Source organism: Podarcis muralis, chromosome 4 (assembly GCF_964188315.1).
Source record: "Podarcis muralis chromosome 4, rPodMur119.hap1.1, whole genome shotgun sequence".
In the NCBI taxonomy this organism is placed as follows: domain Eukaryota; kingdom Metazoa; phylum Chordata; class Lepidosauria; order Squamata; family Lacertidae; genus Podarcis; species Podarcis muralis.
This window is the reverse complement of record NC_135658.1, coordinates 39550342-39571942: the sequence shown is the minus strand read 5'-3', so window position 1 is coordinate 39571942 and position 21601 is coordinate 39550342. Positions and strand designations below refer to the sequence as shown.

General features: G+C 41.3%; 1 long non-coding RNA gene across 1 annotated transcript in view; it reads left to right on the top strand.

Annotated features, from left to right (window-relative positions):
• The window catches only part of LOC114595927 (uncharacterized), a 118975-nt gene extending 97613 nt beyond the window's left edge, over nucleotides 1-21362 (top strand). The window contains exon 3 of the long non-coding RNA XR_013392556.1: nucleotides 20905-21362. This is a non-coding gene — a long non-coding RNA (uncharacterized LOC114595927). The remainder of the gene's footprint in view (nucleotides 1-20904) is intronic.
• The last annotated feature ends 239 nt before the right edge of the window (nucleotides 21363-21601 follow it).

Below are 21601 nucleotides of genomic sequence, written 5' to 3'. Positions count from 1 at the left end.
TGAATCACATGAATCACAGTGTTCAACCTTTTCAAACCATGATTAGTGTCTATTTTCATCCTAAATATTGTTGTGGTATTTAAAGCTCTAATATTGCTGTTGCAGTAACATCATAAATCATGCAAGACAAAATAGGAATGAGGCACCGTACAGATATTTACCCTGATGACTGAGCGTGACAAGGTAAATATCAGCATCACTTCAGCAAACATTGCTATAAATAGGGTTTTTGGTTTCGTTTTTTTAAAGGAAAGCTGGTCACATCACATTGTTTAAAGTGGATTTCCAAAGATTTCTCAGTGCACTGGTGGTTTGAATGGGGCATTTCTCTAAGTTTCCTGACATTAAAGTGGAAAAAACTATTTCTTTATAAACCAGTATTTTGTGCAAAAACAAGTGTTATCTTGAATGGTCGATCCTCTAATAAAAATGTAGCAGAAAAACACCAGTACTGTTGGAAATCAAGAACAGTGTTTCTTTCATCTGCTCCCAATCTAAAGACCATTACCAGGAAGTAGATCCCATGGTGATCATTTCTTTTCATCTAATTGTTGGTTTCCAGTGAAAATACACCCAAGCCTGCGATCATTTTCATGCATGATCTCTCTTTGAAAACATAAAAAAGGTAAAAGGAACAGGACTCCCGACAGTTAAGTCCAGTCACAGATGACTCTGGTGTTGTGGCGCTCATCTCGCTTTACAGGCCGAGGGAGCCGACATTTGTCCACAGAGTTTTTCTGGGTCACGTGGCCAGCATGACTAAGCTGCTTCTGGCGCAACAGAACACTGAACCAGAGCAGCACATGGAAACACCATTTACCTCCCCACCGGAGCAGTACCTACTTATCTACTTGCACTTATTTTGGCATGCTTTCGAACTGCTAGGTTGGCAAGAGCAGGGACTGAGCAACAGGAGCTCACCCCATTGCGGGGATTCGAACCGCCAACCTTCTGATTGGCAAGCCCAAGAGGCTCAGTGGTTTAGACCACAGTGCCACCCGCACCCCAAGAGTACATTTCATGTAATAAATATTTAGGGAATTATGAGTACATTAATGTAATAGCACATTTGAAAGATAACAATCCTATTTGGATTTGAAAATATACTGTTCCTTTATTATTTATTTCTAGACCTCTCTCAATTTGCTGCTCATGGGGCAGTATACAATGCTGCATAAAATCATATATAAACATACATAGCACACAACTCTTTAAAATATCAAAACCATGTTACTGAAAACACAGCTTATCCAAAATAATATATTATGTCAATGGCTCATTTATAGCCTGGCCCTCTGAGTTGCTTGATGTCATCTCGTATTAAGCTGACTGGAGGTAGGTCTATGCCAGCACTCTAGTTGTTGTGGTTTTTCTTCAATGTTGTACATTAAAGAAATACAATGCAATTATTTTCCATATGTAAATAGCCAGCTTTTTTGCTCATTCCATAATCATGCGGCATTCACCATCGCTCAGCCAAGAGTTTTTTATTGGGTTACTGTTTTACACATCTTTGCTGTTTTTAGCTGATCCTCATTGTATTTTGATGGCTGCTATTTGTTTTATTGATTTTGTTGCTCTACAGTGGTGCCTCGCAAGACGAATGCCTCGCAAGACGAAAAACTCGCTAGACGAAAGAGTTTTCCGTTTTTTGAGTCGTTCCGCAAGACGAATTTCCCTATGGGCTTGCTTCGCAAGACGAAACGTCTTGCGAGTTCTTGCGAGCTTGTTTCCTTTTTCTTAAAGCTGCTAAACCGCTAAGCCGTTAATAGCCGCTAAGCCGTTAATAGCCGCTAAGCCACTAATAGCCGTGCTTCGCAAGACGAAAAAACCGCAAGACGAAGAGACTCACGGAACAGATTAATTTCGTCTTGCGAGGCACCACTGTATTATTTTTTATGTTCTGCCCCACGCTCATATCAGTATTGATGAAGAGGGGGCTTTAAATGTTTTTTGTTTTTTTTAATGAGCAAATAAGTTATCTTCATCCCTGTGAGAGTACCATGTTTATCTACCTGACCTCTTTGCTTTACTATAAATATCATAAACAGATAGATAAATAAATAATACCAAACTAATTTTAGGCATTTTAGGTAACGGTAATAAATATCTGCTACTAGCTGTTATTTTACTGTTGTGATTCTTTTTTCTTTTGTATACTGTATTATCTTTTTAAATTCTTGTAAGCTACCTGGAACACCTTGTTCAAAGATGGGGTAGAAATCTTCAACCTTTAATTAACATGATAAGTTTGAGAACCTGAATCTAGTCTTCTTTAAAAGAAAAATATTTCAGAGATGTGGGAGAACTGAGAAAACAATTAAAAGAAAGCTGTGAGCTATTGATTCTATATATTGCATTCCAAATGAAGAAAAGCACATGCTTATGAATAGCCGCTCAGTTGTTATGGGTTATGATGAGATGGATGCATGCGTCTCCAGAGCAAGCCCCATTTAATGAATGAAAGCTTGTGTAACTTCCTTACGTCTCAGTAGGGATTGCACCAGAGAACTTCTCAGGGACTCCTATTGCTGTAATCCTTTGAGCAATCCGCCAGTAAACTGCTTTGACCTTCCTCGACTTTCTGCTTTGATTCCTGGCAACCTTCTGGTAGGCCTGCACCCCTGGCTCTTTGTTGAACAAATGCAAACATCATTCGGAACACTCATTCCTTTACTATCGGTACCCACGCTTAATCTATTCATCTTCATCCCCCCCCCCCATTTCGTCCCCATTGGCAGGTTTTTTAAAATATATATTAAAAAGGATTGTTATTCTTATAGGCTTCCCAATTGCTTTAACAGTGTCCAGGGTCTCATTTATATCCCACTGTGCATTGTGTGTGTGTGTGTGTGTGTGTGTGTGTGTCTCCCATTTCATTTTTTAAAAACCCCAATCTCTATAGAGTAAGGTCACAAGACCTAGTGACTATTGCGTCTGGCGACACAAAAGACATGGTCTGCTCTCATAAAAAAAAAATCTGTGCAGCTTTAGGCAGACGGATTTACATAGCCAAATCCCCAGGCAATAGAATTCATCAGCGGCTGGAATTATTAGAAATGAACAAGGGCATGTGTTTATCAGGGGCATTCCACTTCTTTCCCTGCCCCCAGCCCCACTAATAGTCTACTTCACTGTCGGTTTAATTCCATCTTCTCTGGGTACATCAGGTACGCAGAGCACGGGAATAAATATGACGAAGAGCTGTGTGCAAGTCATTCTTATTCCAATATTTGAACATTTCGTTAAATACATCCGCACTTTTGAATTCATTGCAATTATTCCTGATTTGTAACAACAGAGATGAGAATAAGCAGAATGTAAAGGCTCATTTGGGTGAACTACTGCACAAGCTGTAAGGCAATGAGAAACATCATAGCCAGGAGGGAATATAATATAATTGCACAATTTCACACAACTGATTCTTAAACCACCCTGCTATATTTTCCTCTTCTTGCAAATTTCAGGTAATGGAAAGAGGCAAGTTGCCATATTCCACACGGGTAGCAATTTCTACCCTGTGCCTTTCGTCTCTGCAAAAGTGTTCAGGTGTATATTCCGAAAGTAATTTCTGTAAATAAATGTAAATGCCCTTGTAATAATTCTACAATAATGCCCTACTTGAACTTCCCTGGCTACTAAAATAGGCACACTTCAGGAGATGTTCCAATACCAAAATATAACCCCTCTAAAGTGGTTATTCACACTGCATAGTTAAAACTATGGAATTTGGTACCACAAGATGTATCAATAGCCATCAATTTGGAGGACTTTAATAGAGGATAAGACAAATTAATGGACAATAAGGCTATCAGTATCTGCTAGTCATCATGCCTATGTTCTACATCCAGTATGCTTCTGAATAGCAGTTGGTGGGGAACACAAGTGGGATTTGTTCTGTTTCACTCAGGTTCTGTTGGTGGGCTTCCCATATGTATCTTATTGGCCACTATGAGAACAGGATCCTGGACTAAATGGGCCTTTGGTTTGATCCAGCAGTGCTCTTTTGTCTGATATTTCCATGAGCTGGATCAAGTGATAGAAAAGCAGACAATTTAAGGTGTCCAATAGGAAATGGGATTGGGGGCCTTTATACAGTTTGGGATCTTTACCCTAATGTAGTGCAAATTATGGATGTAGTGCAAATTATGGATGTAGTGCAAATTATGGATGAATAATTTAGGATATTATTGTTGCATTGTGTTTTATTTTTGCAAACCCCTTTGGGTTGTTGTTTTTTAAATGTAAAGCCATATAGGACTGCTTTGAAGTCATGATAAATTAAAAGTGTGTATAGTCATACCTTGGATCTCAAATGCTTTGGCTCCCAAACAAATCAACTCCCAAACGATCAAAACCTGGAAGTGAGTGTTCCAGTTTTCAAATGATTTTCAGAAGCTGAACGTCTAGCATGGCTTCCAATTGGCTGTAGGACGCTCCTGCAGCCAATTGGAAGCCACGCCTTAGTTTTCAAACGGTTCCAGGAGTCAAAGGCATTCTGTTTGAGAACCAAGGTGTGACTGTACTCAGGTGGTGACCAGCAGGCCTACTGTGACAAAGTATTCCAATGAGGCATTTTTTACTCCTCAAAAACCATCTTGTTGATTCATCCCATACAACTGAATGTGAGGCACTGGGGACCAGGTATGCTCCTACCTATAAGCCCTTCCATTTCTTTAGCATACTCGCCTTGGTTATATTTATTGATTTAGACTCTTTACAAGCCACTTTGTGGACTGTGTGGTTATATTGTGGCCAACAAGTTATGAATATGGACAGGGCCGTCTTTAGCATATGCGCCGCTGGGTGCAAAGATCTGCCCAGCACCCCAAAATTAACTTTTATTGAGCTTTTTTTGGGAGGGGGGAAGCCAAAGTTGTTGACTTTTTTGGGGTGGGGTGGGGGGGAGATCGCTCACCTGTAACAATGACACAGTGGGGAAAAACTGCTTTTGTTTCCTGACTCATCGGGAATATTTGATGCTATGGAGTAACAGAGTGATGGAGGAGGGGGAGAGGGATTTTTGTTCCATGGCTTTTCAATGCCGCTGATCAGGAGGGAGCGGTATACAGGAGGTATACAGTGGTACCTCGGGTTAAGTACTTAATTCGTTCCAGAGGTCCATTCTTAGCCTGAAACTGTTCTTAACCTGAAGCACCACTTTAGCTAATGGGGCCTCCTGCTGCTGCCGCGCCGCCGGAGCACGATTTCTGTTCTCATTCTGAAGCAAAGTTCTTAACCCGAGGTACTATTTCTGGGTTAGCAGAGTCAGTAACTTGAAGCATATGCAGTGGTGTAGCGTGGGTTGTCAGCACCCGGGGCAAGGCAAGTAATTTGCGCCCCCTAACCCGTGGATTTGCGCCCCCTAACCGGTGGATTTGCGCCCCCTAACCTGTGGATTTGCCCTAACCCCAGATGTTGCGCCCGGTGCGGCCGGCCCCCCCTGCACCCCCCACGCTACGCCACTGAGCATATGTAACCTGAAGCGTATGTAACCCGAGGTACCACTGTACATTTGGTGTCCCCCCCACCCAGAATTCAGCGCCCAGGTGCCTCCACAATTTGCACCCCCGGGTAAAGACGGCCCTGTATATGGATGTAAGTGGTGAAACAAATTCTACAATAAAGATAAAAGTAACATGATGGCAGATATCATTAAAAACCCCAGCAGCATAAAATAACAGTTCATAGAACTAGAAGTGCTGGTATGCACATGGCTTTGGGACATACCCCAATAGTGTCTGTAAAGCACAATTCATGTCTTCCCCATCCTTCTGCCAACTTTTCATGTTCAGCAAATTAGGCATTTAACCATATTAACGTCCGACTTCCGTTTAGCATTTAGGTGTTACTCTCCGCAAAACGCCATGCAATGGACCTGAATACTGAGCAACAAAAAGTAGCTAAAATACTTTAGTACTAATATACTTTGAACCTTGACCTCTTGGTACTGTTTTTAAAAAATTACCTAGAAGCTCCAATACATGCTTAAATGAAACCACATGTGTTTTTAAGCTATACCTTGTAAAAATCAGTAACATGGGCATGAAGGAATTAGTTAAAAATGACTTGTGGTTTTATCGTTTTCCAAACTTCATGACGTCCCTGCACTTTGATTTTGAGAGACCATATGTACTGTAAGAGAGGGGAATTACAAGATGCCGATTAACCCCATTTCTGCCATCATAAAACAGCTCCCCTTTTCATTATTATAAGTGAAGATTACAAGCACAAAAGCATTATCCTGAAATTAAGTTGCCACCTTTCCCCTCCCTTAAAACCTTTGAAAAATCTGAGCTTTTAAAAAGTCACATGAAGGTCAGAAATTCAACAGGTGCAGGCCTCTGATAATAGCAGCATCATGTAGGAAAGATTTCACCCACGTGAATTTCTGGATGTCAGAAGAGCACTTATGTAAATAACATAGGCACAGAGCTGGCACTGGGAATCTCATAGCCTTTAATACTGTAAAATATCATTTTTGATTTTTATTAGATCATGACTGTTTTCTGATCTTAGCTTAGTGCTGTGGGAGCCTCTGCAAAGGGTCTTAAGCTTGTGCTGCTTTAAGGTGACATGGGAGGAGTGGGGCTACTTTTGATAAAAGCATAAAGCCCTCCTGGAAACTAGGGTAGTGCAGGTGCAGGAAGGAATTTGGTCGAGGTCATGGATTCCTCTCTTGAGTGACCTGGTACTTCTGCCCTACAGTAACAGTGCAAAAGGGAGTTCTGCTGCAATAGCTCCCATGCAATAGGGATGTGGGTGGCACTGTGGTCTAAACCACTGAGCCTCTTGGGCTTGCCGATCGGAAGGTCGGTGGTTCAAATCCCTGCGACAGGGTGAGCTCCTGTTGCTCTGTCCCAGCTCCTGCCAACCTAGCAGTTCGAAAGCATGCCCAAAGCTCCTCCTCCAACCATCAATTAAAAGTAGACGGAAGCTGCATTCACATGGCAGTTTATTCCATTTTCTCGACGTTTATATCTAGCACAACTTTAGTGCTCATTTACATGTTACTCGTAAACAGATTGTTTCTGGAACCAATAACATAGAAATGGGTGCTAAACTTGTGCTGTATTCTACTATGTTTCTGGAAGTGCCTTTTGCTTCATGTGAAAGCTCATATATAACACTGAAAATATATGAGGCCTATAAGGCCATGGAAGGAGCCAGGTATACCTCACATGGATGGGCCCTCTACCTCCCATTTTTCCGATCCTCATTTCTCTTCTTGAAAATGTCTCTCTTACGTTTCCACAAAAGTTCTCAGAAACAAGGATATGAAAGCATACATAATTATACTTGAACAAATCCTAATGGAAGAGTAAACCAATGTACTTTGTCCTCATAGTGTAAAGTTTTAGATAGGCTGCATTCCTAATGCATACCAAGGCCAGAGCCATTGAAATAAACATTTGGGAAAGCTTTATGCTTGTCCAAGAAACCCACTTCTACAGATCATCAAGTTTGGGTCAGGCTGGGTCTTATTACATATTGGAGTGGTAGGGTTGCCAACTGACCTGAAACAAAATGACAGCTGGCCTTGCCTTCTCCTGTGCTTCTAGCAGCAATTTGACTGGCAGAAATTGGCACATGTTTCTTTTTACATCATGAGAAGAAGCATTTATTGCTTTTTAATGTCCCCTGATCAAACTGCTAAAAGACACAGGGGTCAGTTAAAAAGGAAAGGAAAGGAAAGGAAAGGTGGCAACCCTCAAGAGTATACAAATTCTTAAGAAGGCGCTGGAAAACTTCCAAAAGAAAGAAAGCCATTGCCTTGGAGTGACATCCATATGTGTCATACCTTGCCCGTAAGAGGCATTAATTCTCACATGTCTGATGTGCGCATTAAAGAGTTTCAAGATATCAAGCCATTAGAACAAAAGCTAAAGTGAGCTCATACTGATGATTTGTGAGATGTGACCCTCAAAGCAGTTGATGTGCAAAGCACATAGGCAGGTATAAACTTATAGTTCTGTCACTTCTCCTGGGGAGAGGAGGCAGCCGATGATATCATGGGGAGTATCTGTTGTTGGCAATTGGGGATTTACTGAACTGCATAGTTCTTTTGATGTGGTCACAAAGGGGCAAGGCAGTTGCTTTTGCTTAGTTTTTACTTTCTACTTTGGTTGCTAGCAGTCGCGGATAATATCCAGACAGCAGGACTCCCGAGAAGACCTACCTTGGTTCTTCTAATAAAGATGTCTTTTGTGAAATTATTTGTGTGCTATTGAGAAGCAAAACAGCAGGGAGTGGGTAGAAAAGGTAAAAGGTAGAAAGGTTGACAAGAAAAGCAGGGGCGGTGGGGCCTAGGCCCCATACACACCATACATTTAAAGTGCTATGGTACCACTTTAAACAGTCGTGGCTTTCTCCAAGGAATTCTGGGAGCTGAGGAAACTGTAGCTCTGTGGGGAAAATAGGGGGGTCTCCAAACAACTCTCGTCATCTTTAATGTTTAAAGGGGTGTGACACTGCTCTAAAGCTATTCATTTCAGAAAATGCAAATTGGGTAGACATGCATTAAACGGTGAACTGAGCCATTTTCCCCCTGCCATCCCTAAGGATAACGAGCTTCTTCTCACACCTGACTGGCACACCAGCTAAACCTGGAGTTGAAAAAGAGACAGCCAAAGGCATTGTAAACCGAATGCTTTCAGATTTGGACAGGGAGGGCTGCCAGCCAAGTGCAGCATTTGCCCTTGATGCATATTTGGTTCAAAGTTTTGACCTGACTTGTAATTTAAATGAATAATGCATTTCCAGGCTGGTGACTTTCGTTTTGTGTCATGCTGAGAGGTCCATTGTGTTCTGTACACTGAATACTGTAGAAAGTGCAAGGCTATAGGAGGTAAAAGTCACCAGAGTGGCTGGGGTAACCCAGTCATAGGGCCAGGGTATAAATATTGAATTATTATTATTTATTATTATCCCTAGACCCCTGCTCTTAAGGCAATCATGCCTCACAACCCCAGTGACTCAGCTCAACCTGATACCCAGCTTATCCAATGGATCCCTTTCTCTCTGGCTGGCATGACTGCTACCCTTATCCCAATACTAGCTCCACTTGTTTCATGTGAGCTGGAGACAAGCAACAATCTGTATTGGACAGTACCTGTATGGGAAATGCACCCGGAAGACAAAGTGTATCGAAGAGTTAGTAATATGACACGGAGCCCTTCCTGCCTCTGTTCCTTCCCCCTCCCTCACTCTTGTTTTTGATCATGTGAGAATTTCTTTAATGTCCTGAGAACATTGGGCGGTGAAGCCCCCCACACAGCTGCCTTAATCAGTTGTGGAGGATAATGCTGGGTACCTTCTTTCATGTTGGACATTGTTTTGAGAAAGTGAGGCATTGGGAGCATGTAGCCAGTCTTCGAATGGGACGCGGGTGGCACTGTGGGTTAAACCACAGAGCCTAGGACTTGCCGATCAGAAGGTTGGTGGTTCGAATCCCTGCGACGGGGTGAGCTCCCGTTGCTCGGTCCCTGCTCCTGCCAACCTAGCAGTTCGAAAACATGTCAAAGTGCAAGTAGATAAATAGGTACTGCTCCGGCGGGAAGGTAAACGGTGTTTCCGTGCGCTGCTCTGGTTTGCCAGAAGCGGCTTAGTCATGCTGGCCACATGACCCGGAAGCTGTACGCCAGCTCCCTCGGCCAATTAAGCAAGATGAGCGCCGCAACCCCAGAGGTCCATGACTGGACCTAACGGTCAGGGGTCCCTTTACCTTTAGCCAGTCTTGGAAGCCACACAGGCTATCTATAAAATTGGATGGTTTGGGCAGAGTTTCTTTGAAGCTTGTGCACAGACTGATTGGCCACAGGGCCGTGCTAACTGAGGCTATCTGGGAGAGTCACTTCACCGCTTCTTGAGTGCTTCCAAGTGGCAGATTGAAGTGCTTGCTTGGTAGGTATACATTGCTTGCTGTTTTAGAATAAATCTTCAAACTTCTCACTCACTTGTGTATTTTGTATTGCTTCTGAATCTCATTTTAAAAGTGCCACCTTGCTTTTGGCAAGACAGTACCTTTCACCAAAAATGCTGAGGAGTCCAATATACCTGAAACAATTGTTGCTGGATTGATCTCAATTTTATGTCTAAGGAAACTGTAAAGTTTCTGTATATACAGGGTGGCTGCTTTAAAATCCACTTTCTTTGTTCTTGACTCAAGTTCGCTGTCATCATTCACAATATCAGAAAAGAAAAACAATCCTTTTATCTGACTCCACTATTCTTTCCAATTGCCAGCTTGAAATTTAACTGCCACTTTGATCCAACTGTATACCTACCTAATTTTGGGGCACCCTGTATTCTAAGGCAATTTTTCCGTTGCTTGGGTTGTATAGCACTTACTGGGTGATTTTCACCAAAGACTGCTATTGAGCTAGTTCAGGACTTCAAGACCTTCGTGGCAATTATGGAACTGTTGCAAATGTTTCTTGGGCCAACGCATCAAACAAACGCATATCTTTGATGTCGTCTTTGCCCTGAGTAATGTGAGGCATGAATGGAAGGTGTGTTTGTGTGCATGCAGTGCACTACTGTGTAATGCTCTGATCACCATATGGTAAAATTTGAATGGGTGGCAGCAATTCACCCCTGCAGGATCTGTCAAACATATCACACCTATGCTCAGAGAACTGCACTGCCTGCTTATTTGTTCAAGGCATTACTGCTGATATATAAAGCCTTCAGAGTTTGGAACCAGTTTGCTTAACAGATTGCCTTAGCCCCTTTCACTTTGTACTTGAACTTTAACAAGTCCATTCCACATTTGCAAGGAGTCATTCCTTTAGTATGGCAGCACCTGTGCATTGGAATGCCCTGCCCATTCGCATTTAGCAGGCACTTTTACTAGCCTGTTTTAAACACCAGATAAAAAATTCTGTGTTTTGGCAGGCCTAGCCAGACACATGGTTTCGTTATATTTGTTTTAAACATTTTATTGAGCTTGCCTTTGTTTTAATGAAGGTTTTACGTGTATTTGTTTTTAATCGATTCATGGGTTTTAGTCATGCTTTCTATATAATTTAACTTTGATAAATTTTGAGCTAGCGGTTTGTAAATTGTCTAACTAAAAATAAAATTATTCTACCAGTGTGGAATTAAGCCTCATACAATGTGAAATAATGTGTATACAGCAATGAATGATGGAGCTCCTACTTTAGACATCAGTGCTAGATCAAAGCACATTGGAGTCAAGCAAATCAGTTTTACAAAGCCGAATCACTTGAATGGCAGAACCAAGGCAACAGGTCCTTGGCTAATTCTCTTTATATAGGCAGCATGGTTGAGGTCTGGTTTTCATAACGGATCTGACAAACACTTGGGAAATACACTGTAAAACAAAATGACTTGTACTTCTGCTAAACAGGTGGATTTTAAAACCTTGCAGTTTAACAGATGTCTCCCACCCCTTGATGTCATAATGCTCACTATAATTCAGTTCTGTTAAAGGACATCAGATGATTCGCATTAACCTGTACAAGAACTGCAGTAAACAGAAAATTAGGCTTTTTCTTCTTCCATATAGCACACTGTTCATCTCTTCCCAAAATATAGTTGTCTGAACGGATAGATAGATCCCTGTGAGATTTTTGTTTTTAAATTCCATATGTGTATTGTTTGTGGGATGGGTGGCAGCATCATGCATTGTGAAGTTCTCATCACAACTAATTCTGAAGTGTTTTACTGCATTGCATATTTAGCACAGGAACAAATGAATACTCTGGTACTTGATAGATCAGCGGTGGCCAAACTTGGCCCTCCAGCTGTTTTGGGACTACAACTCCCATCATACCTACCTAACAGGACCAGTGGTCAGGGATGATGGGAACTGTAGTCCCAAAACAGCTGGTGGGCCACATTTGGCCACCACTGTGGTAGATGATCAAATGAAGGGGTGTTTGCGGGAAATAAGATCATTCAGCTGCTTTTGACAGTAAAGTAAGTAAAAGGGACCAGAGGAAGCTCCTACAGCTCAGAGTTCTAGTAGGCTTCTACCAACCCCAATGCCTGACCTTTTGTTAAAAGTGCCATGGACAGTTGTGTTTGTCATGCCAATCAGGTTTTATGGTTCTGTGTCCTATTTTGTATGCAATTTGGGGAGTTGTCATTGTTTTTTAGAAGGGGGGCTTGCAACCAGAAATGAAGCCTTAAGTGCCATCGGCTATATACCAGAATGTCAGTCAGTCAAACCAGCAATTATTGTGGCCTCGAGGAAATGCTGAGCTCATATGAACCTGTGTGCATACGAAAGAATGTAGTTCAGTAGCTGTTTGAAACCACTAAGACCAACTCTCTATAATCCTCATAAAGTAATGCCTTTAAAGAACCAGGTGAAGGTTAAAGCAACTCATGCCAAGAGTAAAATGGGGAACAATGGACAGGAAACAGCATTCAGATGTTGCTGCGCTCTCTGTGTGTTTTACGTCTGCCAGAGCCTCTGTTTGTCCAGACGCTATAAGGAGAGGCCAAAGGTAAGCTGTGGCTCCCACTTTCAAGTGAGACAGCTGCCAGATATCTCAATTTTTCAAGAGCTGACCTAAAGACAGTGTGAATAGAGCAACTGATTAGGAACATTCACAGGTATGACATAAGTGGCATGGAAGAAAGACAACTTTACACATCCCACAGCCGAACTTGCCGCCACAGAATGAGGTAAACACCACTGTTATATTACAACCACCCTCAGATCTGCTGTGCGTCGCAAAGGGAAGCAGCAATGCTAGAAAGAGCACTCTGGCTGCCGAATTGAGAGGGGCTCCCCTGCTGCAGCACAACTAGCTAAGTGTGCTTCTGGTTTCAATGTTGGGATTCGTTTTTTAAAAATCTCCTCAGCTCAGAACATGACAACCACTCCTTAAGTGCAAGACACGAGTGAGCAGAACAGGGCAAGCCTAAGGGATCGGGGTGCTAAAAATCCAAATAACAATACCCATGGTGGTACAAGTATTACGATAATAAGTAAAACGATTGGCAATGTGCTGCTTCGGTGGTACTTCAAAATGTGCCACCTAAGATGGGACACTTTACCAGAATAGTTCCCATCCTTAGTTTCATCCATTCATGTAATAATATGGCCAGAAAGTATAACAAGTAAATAATATAGAAGGGAAACTCTTTTAAGCATATGAATTAAATGCTAAATGAATAAAAATAGAAAAAAGATCCAATAGATCTTCTGGTACACAAATACAAATTAAGTCATTCTGGAGTGATCATAACTAGTTTTCTCTCCCCACCCCAAGCTTTCGAAGATGTAGGGCTCCCCTACATGCCGTTTATTATTTATCCTGATTTGCTGGCACAAAGCATATTGGAGGTTAAGCTATATCCAGACTTTATTGAGTATTCTTTCTAGAGGACAATGAGCAGTCATCCTGCATTCACCCTGATTTGCTTCTGTGATTGATGGTTATTTGCCTTTCCATTCATTATTCATTCATCTCACACTTTCTAGTGCTTCTCCCCATCACTTTCCTTACTGCAAAAGGGCAATTTTGGTTAAAAGGTGGATTTGTTGCGCCAGGGGGGCCAAGCATTTTAATCCACATTCCTTGTAGAAACTTAAACTTCCAATATGCACTGCAATCCTTTCTGCAAAATAGGGGACAGTAGTGGCACTTGCTTGGGCATTAGGTAAGGAAAATGGCAGAAATCCAGGCAACAAGATGAGCAGCTGTAGCTATGAGACAGTGTTAAGTCAGCCCCCCACCCGAAACTCTTTCCCAAAGTAGCCAAAATAGCCTCCAATTTCGCCTCCCAAAAATGGGATGCCAAATTGGGATGGAGATAATTTTAGCTCAGCTCTCGCAGCTTTAAGAAATGTGTTTCAGGTGAACTTGAATCCCAGTAACACTCATTTTAGAAGACAAAGAACTGCACACGAATGAGCTATAAAAACCATTCATTAACCTTTTGCTGTTAATTTTATTATGAATCTCCTTTTGCCCCCCCCTTTAACAAAAAGCAACAATATATCCCTCTGTGCGTGATGCTCGCACTTTAGCAACTAAATGTTAATCCATACATCCTCTGTAATGATACCATGTGTTGCCTCTGAGCAAATACAAGTTTTATTGGGGCTATTATTATTAGCAAATCCTTAGTCCTCTAGGACAGCAATATTATAATAACTTTTTCTACACATGGGAAAACTGAGGAAATTACCATAACAGTCATTTTGTAAGGCATTGAAACCAATCTTTTCCAGAGGTGTTAGATGATGAATGGAAAAATTCAGCATTCAACAGCAGTGTCATTGGGCATACCTTCATGTTTGTCATTATTGAAGGCAGATAATATTGCAAGGAAAGAACAGATTGTTGCTTATTAGTAGCCAATATGTTTCAGCAAGACAGCTAAGCCTGTGTCTCATTACTTTTTTTATCATTTTTAAGGACTTTTTTTTTTTGTCTTTTCAGAGAATATATCTGTATTGATAATACATTAATTTTTTCAGATTATATTTTGCCAGGATATAATTTTCAAACCACTTATTTTTGAGGAAGCCAGACTAATAGCTGTGGGACTTCTCTGCCTTCAATAAATTTATGGCATACCCACCAAGATTTGCAGTAGGATACAATCCTACAGCTTGTATAAAGATACAACCGTAATGGGACCAACTTAAACATGTCTGTGACTGAGCTCACTTTACAAAGGTTAGTCCTTGCTAGGCTGGGACAACACAGTCAGCACAGAATGAAGCTCTAACATGCAGCAGTGAAACACACTGAGCTGGAATTACTTGTCTTAAACTTGGGACTCTCCTTCATTGGAGATTTTTAAGAAGAGGCTGGGTAGTCATCTGTCAGGGAGCCTTTAGTTGTGATTCCCGCATTGCAGAGGGGTTGGGCTAGATTACCATCAGGACTACTTCCAACTTATTATTAATCTGTGGGTTGACAGTCTTCCGTTGCGAAGCTTGAGGCTGGATCAAATATTGTAGTTCTGGGACAAGAACAGAGACTGCTGCATGATGATGTTGCCGCTCTGGGTGGTCAAGCATGGGAGATCGCTGGATTTGGAAACCCAAGGGTTCGGGTATTCCTTACAAGAGAAATTGTCCCTTTTGGAGTGCCAAATTATTGTGACAAGTGAAGCTGGAGCTGCCAGTACCTCATGAAACCATTCAGAAAAGAGAGGGAATTGATTAAAACAGAACAGAGAAAGGGAAGTACTAGAGGGATGGAGGTGAACTGATCAAGCATGCCCATAGAATTGATTTTCTTCAAAACAAAAACTAGGAGTTTTTCTTTCTTACTTTTTACGTTTCCATGCCTCCAGGAGACTACTGTATTTGAACAATCCTTGTGAACATTTTGCTCCCTCCCCTAAGATTTAGATGCAGATTTAAAATGGATCACTTCGAGTCCTGCAATAATTGGTTATTGCAGTTAGTGATTTACTTGCTACTATTTTTTTTAAAAAAAGAAAAGTTTTTGGGGTAGTGATAATGTCGGGTAGTCTTTGGTGGATTAAAATTTATCTCCAGAAGATATAGAGTCTGACCCTTAATTGACTCATCACTGGGACTGCAAAGTGCTCTAAGAGTTGAAAATGAGAAAACAGTTTTTAGGGCTCTAGAATGTGTTAAGACCTCAGGTGTGAACAGATTGCAGTAAGGCAATTCTCACCATATATTCTCTCTCTCTCTCTCTCTCTCTCTCTCTCTCTCTCTTCCAAAATAGCTTTAAGAAATTATCTCTTTAACAGGAGATCAAAGCTTCAATGGGATGTTTTAAAATGGTTCCACCTTATTTTTGTTTGTCTCTGAACTAATCCAGTAACAGGGCCATCATCTTAGATGTCGCATAACCCTTCATCACTGATTTTGTTAAATAGAAACTATGTATGTGCTTATTCAGATAATGATACTGAGGAATCCGAAAGCTGCTTCTCTATCACTCTGTTACAAGCTTGATTATAGTGGGAAGGTATTAGTTATTGTTATTAACAATGATTGAGCTTTCATAGCTAACACCTGGAGGCTATAAACAGCAGATGAGATTCTTATCTTAGAATTCCATGAGGATATATTTCCAACAGCTTGGTTTTGCACCAGCAAATACCAAGAATCACCTGTGTGATCTAGCCTAAATGCACATATAAATGTACAAGCTAGAAGTTAAGTCTAAATTTCCATTGGATTTCTGACCCCCTAGACAGATATTTCCTTAATGAGTAGAGTCTTGGCATCACTGTAGAGCAATGACATCATCACACTCCATGGGCAATTTGAGCCTTTGCTTCAAGCATGTTAGAAAAGTGAGACAGAAACCACCCTAGATTTGAGTAAGCCCCTGGCAGTTCACCATGGCCATACATTTGAAGCACATACTCCAAATAATCCTGGGAACTGTAGTTTTGTTAAGGGTGCTGGAAATGTTAGCTCTGCAAACTATAGTTCCAAAGATTCTGTGTGTGATTTCTGTATGCTTTAATTCAGGGGTCAGCAAACTTCTTCAGCGAGGGGCCGATCCACTGTCCCTCAGACCTTGTTGGGGGGGCCGGACTATATGATGCCATGATTAGGACCCACATTTTTGGCAAAAATCCTTATTGGGACCAACCCTAACATTTATTTTTGGGGGGAGGGGATTCCCTCATACACCCACGCTGCTTCCTTTGCATTTTATGCATTGACAGTTATTATTTCTCTCTTAAGGTGGGGGGGGGGGGCTGAGGTAAGCGTGCCATTCCTGTCAGCCCTGGAGAGCGTGTGTGCATGCGTGGGTGAAGGCAAAAGCCATTGGCCATGCTAAATCAAGCCAGCGCTGCTCAAGCAAAAATGTTCTTTTCCCCATGTGAGGGAAGATGAGGCGGCGGTGGCTATATATTTTCCCATGGCTCACACCATGTAGCTAATGAGTGGCTGCCCCAGCAGACTGCAGAACTGCTTTGGAGTGCAGCTGCCCAGGCACTCCCTGCTTCCTTTGGCAGGGAGCACCGCCGCCACAGACACTGTCAGGCATCACTCCTGAGGCACCTCCAAGCCCCTGCTGCCGCAACTGCCCTTCCTGAGGTCAGTCGCCAGCAGCTCCATGGTGGAAATCCAAACTGTGGCTCCTTTTCCCTCTTCCCCACCCCCTACCCTGGAAGAAAAGATGGCTGCACGCACAATCATTGTGTTAAGTCCCATTAAATTCAATGATGCAAGGCAATCATAGCAAACTTAAGTCCTATCGATTTCAGTAGGAGTTTGGCTGGATAAAAGCCAGAATGTGCATGTGTCAATTATGCCTAATTATTGAAGAATGTTGGGAGCTGAAAAAACAAATAAATGTTTTATACCTACACATGTATAAATGAAAAAGCTTTACATCCATGGTTTTATCATTGCTCATTCTAACAGTATGTGTAAGAAGGGGAAATAAGAAATAAACTCACTTGGGCATCTATTTCCCTACACTTATATATATTTAAAAAACATTTTTTTTTGCCCAGATGCTGTTTTGGCATTGTTCTTTCCTAGTTGGGATCCTGAATCTATTTCTTCCCTAATAGTTCCATCTAAACCTCAGCAGCTGCTCCATAGGAAGCAGTTTATGGATTGCAGTCTTAATAAGTAATGCTAGAAGTCCAAGGGAAAAATAAACCAAGTAATGAAAACATTGATTTGGGAACTTGTTAGAAGCAAAAGCACTTGGAAAGGAGGATCTAACAAAAGCGCTGGCACAAAATAAAAGTTTTTAAAGGCACCGTCCTCTGCTCGGAGGTGAGTCTACAGAAGACATCCAAATGAGCAGGATGGTGATCGAATCTGAGGTCCTTTGCAGTGAGCATGATGCTTCTTTTAAGAAGAAAGTCGTCCTTTGCCAAATTGTTTGCCTTCCTCTGCCAGGAAATTTTTTTAAACAGCATCTTTTTGATATCCTGCTTTTTAGTCCCCATATAGAATACTTCACTGCTTATGTACTTCCTGACTGATACAGGATGCTATTTCACACAGCAGTAAAGAAAGTGATATCCTCTGTTATACGTGCATAACTAGCATTAATAAAATAAGGAGTATGTAATAATAACCAGAGCCATATGAAATATGTACTTCATGAACCTAAATTAAACGGGAAGAATGACTAAATATGAAAGGTCAGGACTTAAAATGGAACTTAATCTCCTGTGTTTCATACGCCCCTCCCCTCCAAACAAATTAAATTTTAATGGTTTTTGGAAGCTCTGACTACTTCCTACCCAGAAATATGTCCTCCAACCTTCTGTGTGAGTGGTGCATTAAACACTGGGGAAGTGAAACCAGCTTCATGGGCCTTTACATCATACCTTTGTGTTGTCCAACTATTGTAAATGTGCTATACTATTTAAACAAAGCTATGGAATAAACAGGGACCTCTTGTAGGGTACTCAGAAGGCAGTGAGTGAGAAATGATCAGTGGCTGTAACATGTGAGAGGGGCTTACAATGTAGATATTACCTGCCTCATACTCATAACCTGACTGTGGCCTTCGTGTAGGTATCTGACTCCACCGCTGTGAGAATAGGATGCTGGACTAGATAAGCATTTGGCCTGCTCCTGAAGGGCTTTTCTTGTGTTCTTATGAGTTCCGAGTGCATGATTTCCAAGTTAGCAGATTATCAGTGTTGTCTGGTTGCAAGTGGACATGTGCTCTCTTTCTCCTATTCGTCATAGGAAAGATAGGAGAGAAGGGACAATTGAACCACAATACTTTATGACAAATTGTCATAAAGAGTGTTTCTACCTAAGGGAAAAGAAGAGGTAAGTGGTAACATCATAATTATAGAAGACAATAGACACTAACATTTCTGTGCAAAATAATAACTGCATGCAACATCAGTGCAAATGGAATCAAGGCCTTCTGGGCCTTCATGGTTCTCAATATGCCTTCTTGGAAAGATCCTCGGTTGTGGTTATCTGAGAGACAGACTGTGTTCATGCTTCAAAATTGTACCATAACATTATTATCATGAATATTCAGAGGGAAGCCAATCATTGACAGAGTTTAGGAATCTTGGCATTTCGTGTGGGAGTCTGTGTCCAATGAAGTCCTACACCACAAGTGGAAATGAGTAGCAGACTGACAGAAGGAATGTTCCAGCCTCCAGTTTGCTTGTATTGGATAAAGCAGTGTTTGCTAACCTGGTGCCCTCCAAGCTACATCTGGACTACTTCTACCACTAGGCCCAAGCCCGCTGGTGGGCACCAGGTTGGTGAAGGTTGGGTTAAAGGCTTGTCAAATAATATATCACATGTGCCATATTACTTTTGCATATACTAGGTTAAAGTGTGCATAAATATTAGTATAGCTAAAGAATAATAATATAAATACATATTAGTGAAAAAAACATACCAAAAGGCATTATATTAAGGAAAATTGCTTCCCCAAAGCTGTACATTAGTCAAAACCGCATACAAAAATATGTTTATTAAAATATTTTTTCACTAAAATATTGAATAACTTTCACAATATTTTTTAAATCAAAAATTGCTGCAGAAATGTGAAGTGAATTGAAGATGAGAAAAATGAGAAACTTGGAGAACTAAAATTGACAGATTTGTCTATCACTACCTGACAAGGCTAGTGACTGAACCTGAGGTCTTATGTGTGAAAAACACACAACACTGATTTTCATCCCCTCCGCTCATACTCAATCTGCCTGATACAAACTCAACAGAAGACTTCTGTTCTGTTCAGGTGCTTCCATGAAGTATATATGAAAACCAAACTAATGGTGTTAATTAGTTTGCCAATGTTAGGTTGTTTGTGTTATTATCGACACTGCTTTGTGAATGGTCACTGGAACTATTTTGCATACATTTAAGCTTTAACGCAATTATCACCATCTGTATTATTCTCACCATTCGTTTCCTTCTGACCTCACCGCTAACATTGCTTTTTCTCTTCCTACACCCACCTGCCAACTGAGGATAGTACATTGTGCATCCAATTAAGTGGTCTCTGGTCCACAAAAAATTATGTGCCAAAACAAATTTGTTAGTCTTTTAAGGCACCACAAAAATTATTTCCTGTTTTTGCTGCAGCAGACTAAGTAGCTAGACTTATGGAAAGAAATGACATTTCTCACTTTAGGTGAAAACGTATGGCTTCAACAATTTCATGTTAAAAATGTAAAGGTGCTATAGTCCAGCCACCATTTAATCCATGTTGTAGAAAGGTGTCTTTTGGGTTGGCTTGTCAGGTTAAGGCAGGGCTTGAAAGAAGAAGCATAGCTAAGTAGTACATACTGTCCGATGTGGTTGCTATATATGATTGGATGGGGGCTATGGTCTTCTTTCAGCCTTTGCCATAACCTAAGTACATAAGAAGAGCCTGCTGAATCAGGCCAATGGCCCATCTAGTCCAGCATCTTGTTCCCACGGTGGCCAACCAGATGCCTATGGGAAGCTAAGCAGGACATAAACACAATAGCACTCTACCTATTTATGATTCTGAGGAACTGGTATTCAAAGGCACCCAACCTCTGACAGTGGAGGTAAAGTGGCTAGTAGGATAAGACAAACCCATCTTCCATGGTTGAAACAAAATTTAAAAAATTCCTTCCAGTAGCACCTTAGAGACCAACTAAGTTTATTATTGGTATGAGTTTTCATGCGCATGCACACTTCTTCAGATACCATCTTCCATGGATTTTTCTTATTCTTTAATCTAGTGATTCCCAATTGGTGGTCCATGGACCCCAGGGGGTCCACCCAGGGGATCTGTGGCACCATTCACAAAACAAAAACTACCATAGAGATATAAAAGTTTTCAAAAGTAGGGAGTCCACTATCTTGGCTTTTGAGAAACAGGGGTTTTTCAGTACTTAGCTAATTAAGAACCACTGCTTTAAACCATTGAACCTCATTGGACTCATTTCTGGAATATGTATCCAAATCCCTGTTATCTCCACATTTTTTATTTAAAGGATCAAGTAGCTGCTGTTGTGAAAACCATCTGCCTGAGAGTTTGGAGAACTGCTGACAGAGTAGACCAGGCCAGTCATCATGAGGCTTTCCAGATGTTGACAGACTACAACTCCCATCATCCCTGACCTCTGGCCACACTGCCAAGGGGTGAGGTCCAACACCATTCAGAAGGCACCGTCTTGACTGCCTTGGAGTAGACAATGGTGAGCTATATAGAGACAGAGTCTGATATAATCATAAGGCAGCTGCCTCTGCCCTATTGATTGTTTAAGAGATCTACCACTGATCATAATCCTGGCGGAGCTTAAGACTCACTGAATGACCTTGAGCAAATCGTTTGCCCTCTTTGTGCCTCAGTCAAGTGTTCAACAACAACCTCTTTACCCTTATCAAATACTTCATCTGTGATGAGCTTAACTGGGTAAATAAATTACATGATAAAAATAGGCAGCAGGTTTTTTTGGCGGGGGGGGGGGTTGTGTGCCTTTGAAAGGGTCACATGCCCCTCTGCCTTTTCTGAACTTGGCTATTTGGTATATATATATATATATATATATATATATATATATAGGCCTAAGACTGGGTTGCTTTCAGGGTTGCTGCTAAATAAATGACACATAGCCACGGGGTTAATGTTATGTATTGCTGAAAAATGCGATGCCTGGATTTTATTTCTAGATTGGAGTTGACTAGCAT